This window comes from Diabrotica virgifera, chromosome 2, assembly GCF_917563875.1.
Source record: "Diabrotica virgifera virgifera chromosome 2, PGI_DIABVI_V3a".
In the NCBI taxonomy this organism is placed as follows: Eukaryota; Metazoa; Arthropoda; class Insecta; order Coleoptera; family Chrysomelidae; genus Diabrotica; species Diabrotica virgifera.
In genome coordinates this window covers 121841848-121853214 of record NC_065444.1, presented here as the reverse complement: position 1 = coordinate 121853214, position 11367 = coordinate 121841848, and the positions used below count along the sequence as shown (strand labels likewise).

Genomic DNA, 11367 nt, shown 5'->3' with positions numbered 1-11367 from the left:
ATAAACATCAAAAACATTGAGGCATTCGAGATGTGGTGAATGAAAACTAATGAACAACTTGATGAAGAAACAGAGACCCTAACCATAAATATACAACAATCAGCCTGGAATAATACCAAACAAATTAAAAGAAAGACCAAAGGACAAAATTATCCCAAAGAAATTCTGAGAACTGGTGCAAAGAAAAAGAAAATCCAGGAAGACATGGCAAAAAAGCAGAACAGCAGAAAATAAAAATGTATTAAACAATCTCACCCAACAGTTGAGAAGGGAAATAGATTTAATCAAAAATGAATCAGTAAACCAATACTTAAACGATCTGACAGCTGACCAAACCACTGACTACTCGTTGTGGAAATGTACAAAAAGAATAAATAGACCAATGCAACAGATTCCGCCGATTCTTCTTCTCTTTTCTTCTTCTTTTTTTCTTCTTCTTCTTCTTTTTCTTCTTCTTCTTCTTCTTCTTCTTCTTATAATAGACCTCTTGGCCTGTTCCTTACCGATTTTGAGCTTGTATTCGTAGCTGTGATGTTGACTGCCAGCTATCTCGCCACCTTTTAAAGGGCCTTCCTATTGGTCTCTTGCCTGTTGGCTTCGAATCCCTGGCTATACGGGCTATTCTCTCGCTGTCCATTCTCGTCACATGCTGATTCCACTCTCGTCGTCTCTGTCTTCCCCACCGTACTATATCTTGTATGTTACAGAGATCTCTTATTCTGTCTTTCGGTATTCTGTCTCTCAGTGTTTTCCCAGTTATTGACCTCAGTGTTCTCATTTCTGATGTTCTCAGTATCCTCTTGGTTTCTGCTGTATTGCATCTTGTTTCTATCGTTTTACGTCATGATCGGTCTTACACATGATTTGTATATGCGTACTTTCCCTTCCAGCCTCATATCTTTGTTTCTCCAGATGACATCCCTCAGACATATTGACACGTAATTGGCTTTATTTGCTTGTTTTCGGACGCTTTCTTTAACATCTCAATAACTACATATTTCGATTCCCAGATATTGGAATCTGGAGACTTGTTCAATTAGTTCGTTGCTAATTACTAATTTGCATCTTATGGGTTCCTTTGACACTACCAGCGATTTTGTCTTGGCTGTTTTCATCTTGAACTTCTTCGCCACTGTATTGAAAGTTTGTGCCATTCGCTGTAGGTTATCCTCGTTATCGGAGATTAAGATTGCGTCGTCAGCATAACAGGATTTTTATTTGGTTTTCCGCCATCTTATATCCTTTTCCGCCATCTTATATCCGCCGATTAGATAAGAAAATGAAACATGGGCAAGAGACGGAAAACAAAAAGCAAATCTTTTCGCTTTATACTTCTGGAGAATGTATTCCAAAATAACGAAATGGGAAATAATAATCAAGCCGAAAACGATGATGATATGAGTACTGAAATTGATGTAAACAATACTGATCAAGGCATAATAGAGCCTACTACTCCTAAAGAAATAACCAACGTAATCAAAAACAAATCAATGCCAAAAAGGCTCTAGGATTTGACTTAATAACAGGAGAAATACTACAACAAATACCTAGAAAGGCCATCGTAAAAGTCACAAACCTTATAAATGTAGTATTCAGGTTGCAGTATGTACCAATAACGTGGAAAACATCTGAATTAATCATGATTCAGAAACCAGGGAAATCAATTAATAATGTAGAGTCATACAGACCAATATCGTTGCTACCAATTATATCCAAATTATTTGAGAAGATATTGCTAGCAAGAATACAACCAATACTCGACCACAAAGAAATTATTCCTTTCCACCAATTTGGATTTCGTAATAAACATTCAACAATAGACCAAATATATCCGCATAACAGATATTATAGAGAGATCTCTAGAAGAGAATAAAATATGCTCAGCTATTTTCCTAGACATAGCAAAAGCATTTGACAAAGTGTGGCACAAAGGCTTGTTACTAAAATTAAAAAGATATCTTCCCATCCAATATGTACATCTAATACAATCATATTTGGAAGACAGAACTTTTAGAGTTAAACAGGAAGGCGAATATTCAGAATTGCGACCAATTAAAGCAAGAATCCCACAGGGCAGTGTTCTGGGACCCATACTATATTTATTATATACTTGTGAAATCCCTGTTTACAGAAAATATTAAACTGGCAACATTTGCAGATGGCACTGCAATACTAGAAGCTGGTGAAACATTCGAAGAAACAACTAGACACCTCCAAAATGCAGTGAACGTGAACAAAATAAACACTCAGAGATCAATGACGGGAAATCTGCCCATATCGATTTCACTTACAAAAAAGAATGTGTGTGTACTTTGTACGCCCGTAAGAAGTTATACTTCTATTATGATTTCAACGAAATAAATATACCTTAAACGGTTTATTTTAATTTAATTTAAATACTAAACTAATTTTAATACTTACCGCTTTCCAAAAATAAAAAAAAAGAATAGGAATTGTCCGGGATTTGAACTTAAAACCTCTCGATCATGCTACAGGGTCTGTGTTTGTGTCGTCTCGGACATAATGACAATCCACGGTAACAAACAGACGAAGTGAAGTATAATATGTACATAACTATAAATGTTTTAACAATACTTATCTTACTCCTGAGGAAGACAAATCCAAAGACACAAAAACTATTTATAATAAATATATTTACTAAAAACACTAATATATACTTTTCACACCTTTTTTTGCACTGATATATTTATACATAACTTGAAAGATTTAGCAACTAAACGCCACACTGTCTGTGTGCGCATTCGCGCAGTATAATGAAAATTCACTCCCAATCGTGCCTAAAGAACTATAACTTCAAAAAATAAATAGTCACCCAGTTAGAACAAACAATAAAATCGTTCCGTACAAGAAAACAGTAAAATATCTAGAGCTACATTTGGATAGCAAATTAAAGTGGCAGGAAGACATCAGAAAGAAAACTGAAGAACTAAAACTGAAGTACAAGAAGTTATAATAGTTATTAGGTAGAAGCTCACAACTTACGATCAAAAACAAAGTATTAGTTTACAAACAAATGCTCCAACCAGTATGGTTTACAGTTATGGTTTACAGTTATGGGGCTGTACTAGTGAGAGTAACTATGCTTGCCTTCAGAGAGTCCAAAACCGAATACAGTGGAACCTCGTTAACTCGGATTAATTGGGACCGCAGCCGATCCGGGTTATCGAAAATCCGGGTTAGCCGGAGAAAATGGTAAAAATTAATAAAATCGGTATACTCACAGATAAACTCAGTTATAATTGAAATAACATGAAATATATTGTATATGCGCAGTACACATCTAAATTACATATCAATTACGCCTTTATCAAATTCTACCTAATGCTTCTAGCTTCTTTTCCATTGTCACTACAACATTTTTACGTTTTGTTGCCATTACGTAGACAAAAACACACAAACACAAAATCTAAATAGATTTACGAACGATTACAGAAAGGAAGCGAACAATACGACTGTAACTACACATAATACGGTCTCAATCGCAACGATATTATGTTATTTAATAACAGTGAAGACTAAGATCATTGTTTAAAAAAGAATTTTTTAATTTAGTCTTTTTTAAACAATGCTAAGAGGGTTTGAAATAAATAAAGGATACTACAGGTGCCTGTTGTTTCCGATAACACGACAATGAACGTCGTGTGCCATGAGTCATTTTTACTATCGTATAGTTTAAATTACACAAATACCCAGTATCTCTCAAATATTATATTACATACATTTTTATTGTTGAAATGTTTGTCTGATAAAAATCGGTCCGGGTTAGCCGGATTTCCGGGTTATCGGGGGCCGACTTATCGGGGTTCCACTGTACTACGAAACATAGTCAACGCTCCATGGTATATCCGCAACAAAGACCTACATCGGGAACTTTGTATAGCAACAATCAAAGAAGAAATCAAGAAGATTGCCAAGGGGCACGAAAACTGACTCCAGAACCATATAAACAGGTAAGTGTTAGAACTTTTAGATAATCAAGACCTAGTCCGCAGGCTCAAACGTACCAAACCTTTTAAACTTGTGTGATAGTGATAAATCTATAAATGTCAGTGTCAGTTTAAATTCGGGCAGTGAACCTAGCCACCACAGTGATGTGTGTAACAATAATTATTAAATTCAAGGTGAATCGTTGGGAATACCTAGGACAGTACAGTAGTAGATTAAAAAATCCACAAGAAAAAAGTTTTCCTGTAGTTGGCTGTATACCATGTAATACAAAAAACAGTCAAATCCTTTATAAAAGGTATATATTTAAAATCCCTAAAAAGGGCTACATCACAATCACATAACTAGTTTTCGACTGGTTTACCAGTCATCATCAGTGCTTACCTAAAATGAATATAACCTGATAAAAAAGGCAAAGATGTTGAAATTTTGACTAGGGTTAAAAAATAGTCGGTTATACTCACGTGCAATGTACGAGTACATGCTAATCACAAAGATTTTTTGTATAATACTATCTTGGTGGTTAGCATGTACATTGCACGTGAGTATAACCGACTATTTTTGAACCCTAGTCAAAATTTCAACATCTTTGCCTTTTTTATCAGGTTATATTCATTTTAGGTAAGCACTGATTGCCCTTTTGAGGGTTTTTTAAATATACCTTTTATACAGGATTTTGCTGTTTTTTTTTTTAGTAGTAGATTAAGTTAAATGTAAAATGCTGGTTAGTCTTAGGATTAGGTACATTGTTAATTTAAATAAATAATAAAATAAATTTGACATATTTCTAATGCAAATAATGAGATAATTCAAGGTATTAAATGCTAGTGTGGCCTCAGTATTAAAGTATAAGCTAAGCTTAGCTAAACTGGAGCTTAACACCTGTTGGTGCAACCAGGCATTAATACAACATCTGCATAGTGTAAAGATGTCACTAAAGAATTTGAAAACGGAGTTAGCAATTTGAAACTACTTTTTTTCTGATTCTTCTTATTAACGTGTCCTATCAAATCCCCTGGACGTTGGCGATTAACATGGCGAAACTGTCTCTGTCTCGAGCTATTCTAAATAGTTGTTCTGCTTTTTTTTTATCCCTGTCCACTCCCGGATATTCTTCAACCTTGCTTTCTACCTAGTTCATCTGCGTCTTTCGATTTTACCCATCATAATAAGTTGAAGAATATTATATTGGTCTCCCCTTACTACGTGTCCAAAATAGGCCATCTTTCTATATTTGATGTTATCAAGCAGCTCGCGGGCAGCATTTGCTCTCTTAAGGACTGCCACATTTGTCAGCATAGTCAGCATAATTTGTAAATGTTTTCTGATATCATGTTGAATAGAATTGTCGAGTACACAAGCAAATAAACGGGGAATACTATCAACGTGAAAGAGATGCCAAAAATACAGATTTAATAGATATTAAGGCTTTGATTAGGTTATTATATCTAGCAGGTGTTCTCAAATCTAGCCGATTGAACTGTGGGGAAATATGGACAAAAAAACGTTTTGTACGAGCGGGGTCTCAGTCCTCACGCGAGCAATTTTGTTTTACAACTGGACGCGAGCACCAAAAGGTTAAGTATTCTTACGTTTCATTCGCTGGAATTTCCAAAAAAATTTAGATACTAAGAGATACTAATCAAAACTTCTAGACTAATTACATTTATGCGATACTTTTTGCGACGAGTGTATAAACATATTTTCGACACGTCCCTCTGTTCATTGTCGTAAAATCGTCAAGATCAATTAGCTGCACCTAAAAACCAATAAAATGAACTTGTCTGTATCTCTGGCGCCTTATTTAAATTTTCTATTTGCGTACCTACTTTAATTTTAAAGTTATGGGGCAATTACAATACGATAAATATTATTTATTTAACACTTTAATAATAAATTAACTAGTTATTGTTTATTTTAGAGAGATTTATGATGATCTCACGAGCGAAATTATTTGAAAAATTTGCAAATTTTATTGTTTGCTTACTCGTAAAAACTGTCGCTGGAAGTATGTATTTATACAGAACGTCCTTGTCTTACCTTGACTGCGAATTACGATTGAAATACTCATCTAGTGGAAACTTAGTAGACAGTGTGAAAATTCCTAAATTCCACGTCTAACGTTCCCAAAATACCGAAGATGTAAATTTTTTAATTTTGAGAATCGATTCTCAGATAATGGAGATTCAAAAACAAATTAGAACGGAACTTTACCTATATTTGCAGGGTAAAGGTCGGTTCGCACACATCCGTGACCGTACGCGAATACAATGCCTATATTATTTCAGTCATGGGGGCGACTGAATTCGAGTAGGTTTTGTATGCAGAATATTAGTTACATATCCTATGCTATTTCGGTCTAGAAATTAACTGTATCGGTGTAGGATTTGTAAGCGAAATTTTTTATTATTATTGAGCAAATGTCTATACTGTTTCAGTCATGTAAGTAAAACTAATCAAATATTTACTAAGTGATTTATTATTACCTATATCATAAAATTTAGATATATTTTGAAAATTAAAATGAATAATATATATTTGGATAATATTAAAAATTAAAAACAAATGAATAATTACTAATATACGAATATATACAGTATGTCCCTGAATGTTGGAACCATATGGAAAACTTTTTTATCATTGATTTTACGAAAAAAAGAAACATATTCTTCATAAAAAGTTCTGCATGCTCTAAAACCGAAGATGTGAACCCTCTATACTCTGGGTATAGAGATTTTTGAAGAGAAGAACTGAATAAAGATGGGTAAAATAAATGATAAGAGATTTAAGACAAAAGAAGAGGGGCTTAGCTCAGAAGGAAAAAAAATCAAAAGGGCAGAGAGACACTAAATCTCAAGTATGAGTATTCGGGCTAGCTTCCATACACCGAATATTGGCTTTAGAGATATAAGAAGAAAATTTGGTAATGAAATGATAGTAACTAGGAAGAAAATGAGACTATTAATACAAAAATGGAAGGAAAATAGATAAGAATGCTAGAGATAAAATAATATCGAGTTACAACAAAGAAAGAAGAAGAAAAAAGGGCGCCAACTCGAACGAACAACTCGGCTCTCAGAACCAAGAAGTTGGACAGGTTCGAGATTTTGAAGTAACGAACAACATGAACTCTATGACACTGGTTACAACTACCTGAAATACAAAAATACTAAATACTGATCTTGTCTTGCTATGTCATATACTGGTAATACAGACTGAAATAAAACACCAACCTTAATACATACAAATATATTAATAATAAATATTAAATGTTAACACTTTACATATAACGCAACGTAATAACAGTGATAGTGGATGGGGAAAAGATAAAATAGGACCGCAAAGGTCACTCAACAAGCAATTATCCACTATCACTGGCCAAGAAAAAGTATTAAAATCAAAATCCAAATCAAAAGTCCGTCAGAATAGCAAAAAGGTCTATATAAATGAGTTGGTCAGTGACTCTTTATATATTTTACAAAAAAAAACCTACTAGACGTATTCCCTATTTTAAACTCCACGACAAAATTTTACAACCCGATTCCCTATCTAATTTTAAGATACAATTATTTATGATTATTAAACAAGACCTGATTTTATTTATTTTAATTAACTCCTACTTATACTGAATCAAAAAGAAAAAAAAACAACAACCTAAAACCCTATCTATCACGAAAATATATGTACTCTTCCTAATCGTATGCATACGAAAAGTTTACAATGTAGCAAATATATCTTACCCAAAAGTAAATACAGAAAAAATAAATAAACTTAGCTTTTACACAACAGCCGGTTAAAAGTAGGGTTGCAAGTCCATAGAGATGAATTCCGTAGGAAATTCCCTTTTGGCACGATAAAACGGTTGGCTGCTGTGGTGAGTAAGTCCTACTGCAAGGTCCTGGGTGAAGATGCTGGTTGTAATAAAATCCGGTATGGTGTATTATCCAACAAAAACAGCCCACTCTAGGGATAAACCATCACAGAGTGGCTAGCAATCTAACTAGGTAGTACATAATCAACGTGATAGAGTCACGTTGTGTGACTAAATAACTAAGTTACGGGATCTAAAATAAAGTTTATTTAATTAGTTATGATGTATTTCAAGAACAGTAGCAGTACATATTGAACAGGCCCAAACAAAAACATCAAATATTAGGTAGGTTAGGTATTCATATGTCATGTCAAAATTTCTGAAGTTTACTTCAATTCAGACATGACAGTATGACAGGGACGTGCGCATTAGATGGGCGTGACAGAAGGCTGTATAGATACTCGTTAAAACTTTTTATAAATCACAGATAAAAAACCTTAAGTAAAAAGCCTAACGATCAGGTATAAAAGATATTAAAATTTAGGTTTGGACTAAAAAAAACTATGGCCTTGATTGAATGTTCCTTTGCAAATGAGAAAGAATATCATTATTATACTATGAATTATATATACTTATGTGGTAAATTAATCTACCGAAAGATCTAACTACAATGATGCATTGGATTTCACAAGGAAGGAATGAGAGATAAATGTATTATGTACTTACTGAAACAAGGCAGGCACGCCGGAATATCCACTTCTGTTATGTGAAGAAGTCCAAAGAGATGTTTAACTTTGGTTATCTAGTTTTGTAGATGGGATTAGCTAACGCTTGATTTCCTTCTAATTATTTGATTTCCATCGAAAATTTGTTTCAATCCCGTCACTTAAAAGGGGGAATAACCTTACTAGCGGCGCGCCATCCGCCCTTCGAGCCGTTTCCTGACCAACTGCTGTTCAATGTTATCGGAAATCGATTCGTATCGATCCGATAGAAACATGCGCGGTGCTTTCCTCTTGCTTCGCTGCGAAAATAGGCACCTAGGCGATTAAATAGGCGTCTCCAAAGAATTTTCTAGAGGGGTATTTTTAATGAAATATAATTGAATGAATCGAAAATCGTAATTAATTTTAAATGGTCCGTAGCATAACTGCTACAGATGCAATCATCTGATATTAATTTTGCATTATTACATCTGATATTACTACTAGTAAGTTTTATTAATAGTATATGAGGAATGTCAAAAAATATGAATTTCTGTTAAGAGTAAAGTATCTTTAGAGAAAAAATTTCAATTTGCTCTCTATTTTACCCTGTATTTTCAGTTGCAGTATACGATATTCATCATGCCGCATAACATGACCGATGTATTTAAGTTTCCGTTTCTTAATTGTGAAAGAGATTTCTTTTTGTTTTCCCATTTGGTGCAATACATCTACATTGGTGGTGTGGGTCATCCAGGATATTTTGAGGATACGTCGGTACACCCACATTTCGAATGCCTCTAGCTTTTTCATCAGTGTTTCCGTTATTCTCTAGGTCTCTGCGCCATACAGAATGCATCCAGCAAGACTGGAAATACATAGCATTTAAGCAGCCGTATTTTTAGTGGGAGAGATATGTCGCAATGGGTGAACATATTTCTCATGTTGTTAAATGTTGCTCTGGCCTTTTCAACTCTAGATCGTACTGTTTCAGCATCGGAAAAATAGGCATAGAAATTCTTTTGTGTTACGTATGTTGTGTTATTTTTAGATATTACGTCATCTCGTACTTTTGAATTTTTAGGTACTTATATTTGTTTTTGTAATTTTTTATGTTAACCGTTAGCACCTATATAAAATAATTTTTTATTAGTTTAGTTAACGAGTTTATCAAAACACCTCAAACAAATGACAAGTCGTTATACTTGTGTGATAACTTTTCTCCAGTGTGTGATTTTTTTATTAGACATCCTTCTAGTTTATTCAGCAACAACATGAAAGGATGGTTAGAGACATTCTGAAATATTCAAGAAACTTGTTTCCATCGTCCATCAGCTCTTTTAACTTCTATAATTTTAAGTTTCTTGCACTCTTTTGGTCTTGGTCAATTTAATGGGGTTCATCTTAAAACGTAAACTTTCATTTACTGAACATATATCTTTAAAAGTTTCTGAAGCACTTAAATCATATGGATTTATAGTCAGAAATAGCCGAAATATTACTAACATAAAAACTGTCAAATTACTATATTTCTCTTATGTACGTTGTAAATTAGAATATGCGTCTATAATTTGGTCTCCATTTTATAATTCACATGTTCAGTTGATTGAAAAGGTGCAGCGTAAATTTTTGAAATATTTATCATTTAAGATTAACGGCATATATCCAGAGAGAGGTATCAGAAATAATGAGTTGTGTAATAGTTTAGATATGGTTTCATTAGAAATGAGGCGAAATTGTGCTTCACTAATATTTTTATTTAAATTGCTGCATAATTCAATTGACTGCCCCGATATTCCCAAACAAATAAATTTTAATGTACCTTCTTATCCTGTTAGAAATGTTTCCACGTTCAGAACTACACAAGAAAGAACAAACCTGATATTAAACTCCCCCATATTTCTTATGTGTGAAAATTATAACTGTTTGGTAAACTATTGTGATATATTCAACTGTAGTATAAGTCAACTTGTCAGAATGGCTAAGTCTCATTTGAATTCTTAATTCACTTGGTAATTATCTTTTCTTTTTTCTTTTCTTTAATTATTGTAAACTCTTAAAATAATGTAATTTCAAATTTAGTTTATAATTAATGTAAAATTGTCCTATAAATGGATACCTGTTGGACAATAAAGCTATTATTTATTTATTTATTTATTTATTTATTTATTTATTTATTTATTTATTTATTTATTTATTTATTTATTTATTTATTTATTTATTTATTTATTTATTTATTTATTTATTTATTTATTTATTTATTTATTTATTTATTTATTTATTTATTTATTTATTTATATACAGTAAATAATAATAATTCCGCTGCTCTCTTATTCCAAACTTGATGGATATACAATACATATTTGTAGTGTAAGTTTACTCTACCCGTTGTTCTTCTTCATCTAAGATCACAGCAATCATCAACAGCTCGCTGTTGGAAAATATCGCCATTCTGATAATCTTCACGTCCCGGAACTGTGCTGTGTGAACACGAAGCGAAGAATCGAAATCACGGTCCGACGAAGAACTAATACAGCCTGGACCTCGATTTTTGACTCTTCGCTTCGTTATCGAACGTATTCGCTTCCTTTAGTGTACAGATAGCGAATGATCTATAACGAAGCGAAGGGTCAAAAATAGAGGTCCTGTACCGTTACGGTCATTTCACGGATGTGTGCGAATCGATCTTAATTAAATTACTAAAAAGTTGGATATGCCTCAGGAAAAAATTTAGGAACAAGAAGACTTTGTAGTCGTTGAACTAAGTCAGAAAATCTAACTGTCTAAAAGACGATACTAAAAAATTGTATAAAGAATGGCAAAGAAAATGATTAGGCAAAAGTCGTCAAGTTATGTTATTCAAAAGAATATCTTTTCAGTTATCGT

General features: G+C 33.2%; 1 long non-coding RNA gene across 1 annotated transcript; it reads right to left on the bottom strand.

Moving 5' to 3' along the window:
• Positions 1 to 7200: 7200 nt before the first annotated feature.
• On the bottom strand, positions 7201 to 8929 carry LOC126879607 (uncharacterized). Its single transcript, XR_007696153.1, has 2 exons — positions 8504 to 8929; positions 7201 to 8030 (listed from the first exon to the last, which is right to left on the bottom strand). It is a non-coding gene; the product is annotated as an uncharacterized LOC126879607 (long non-coding RNA).
• Between the last annotated feature and the right edge of the window lie 2438 nt (positions 8930 to 11367).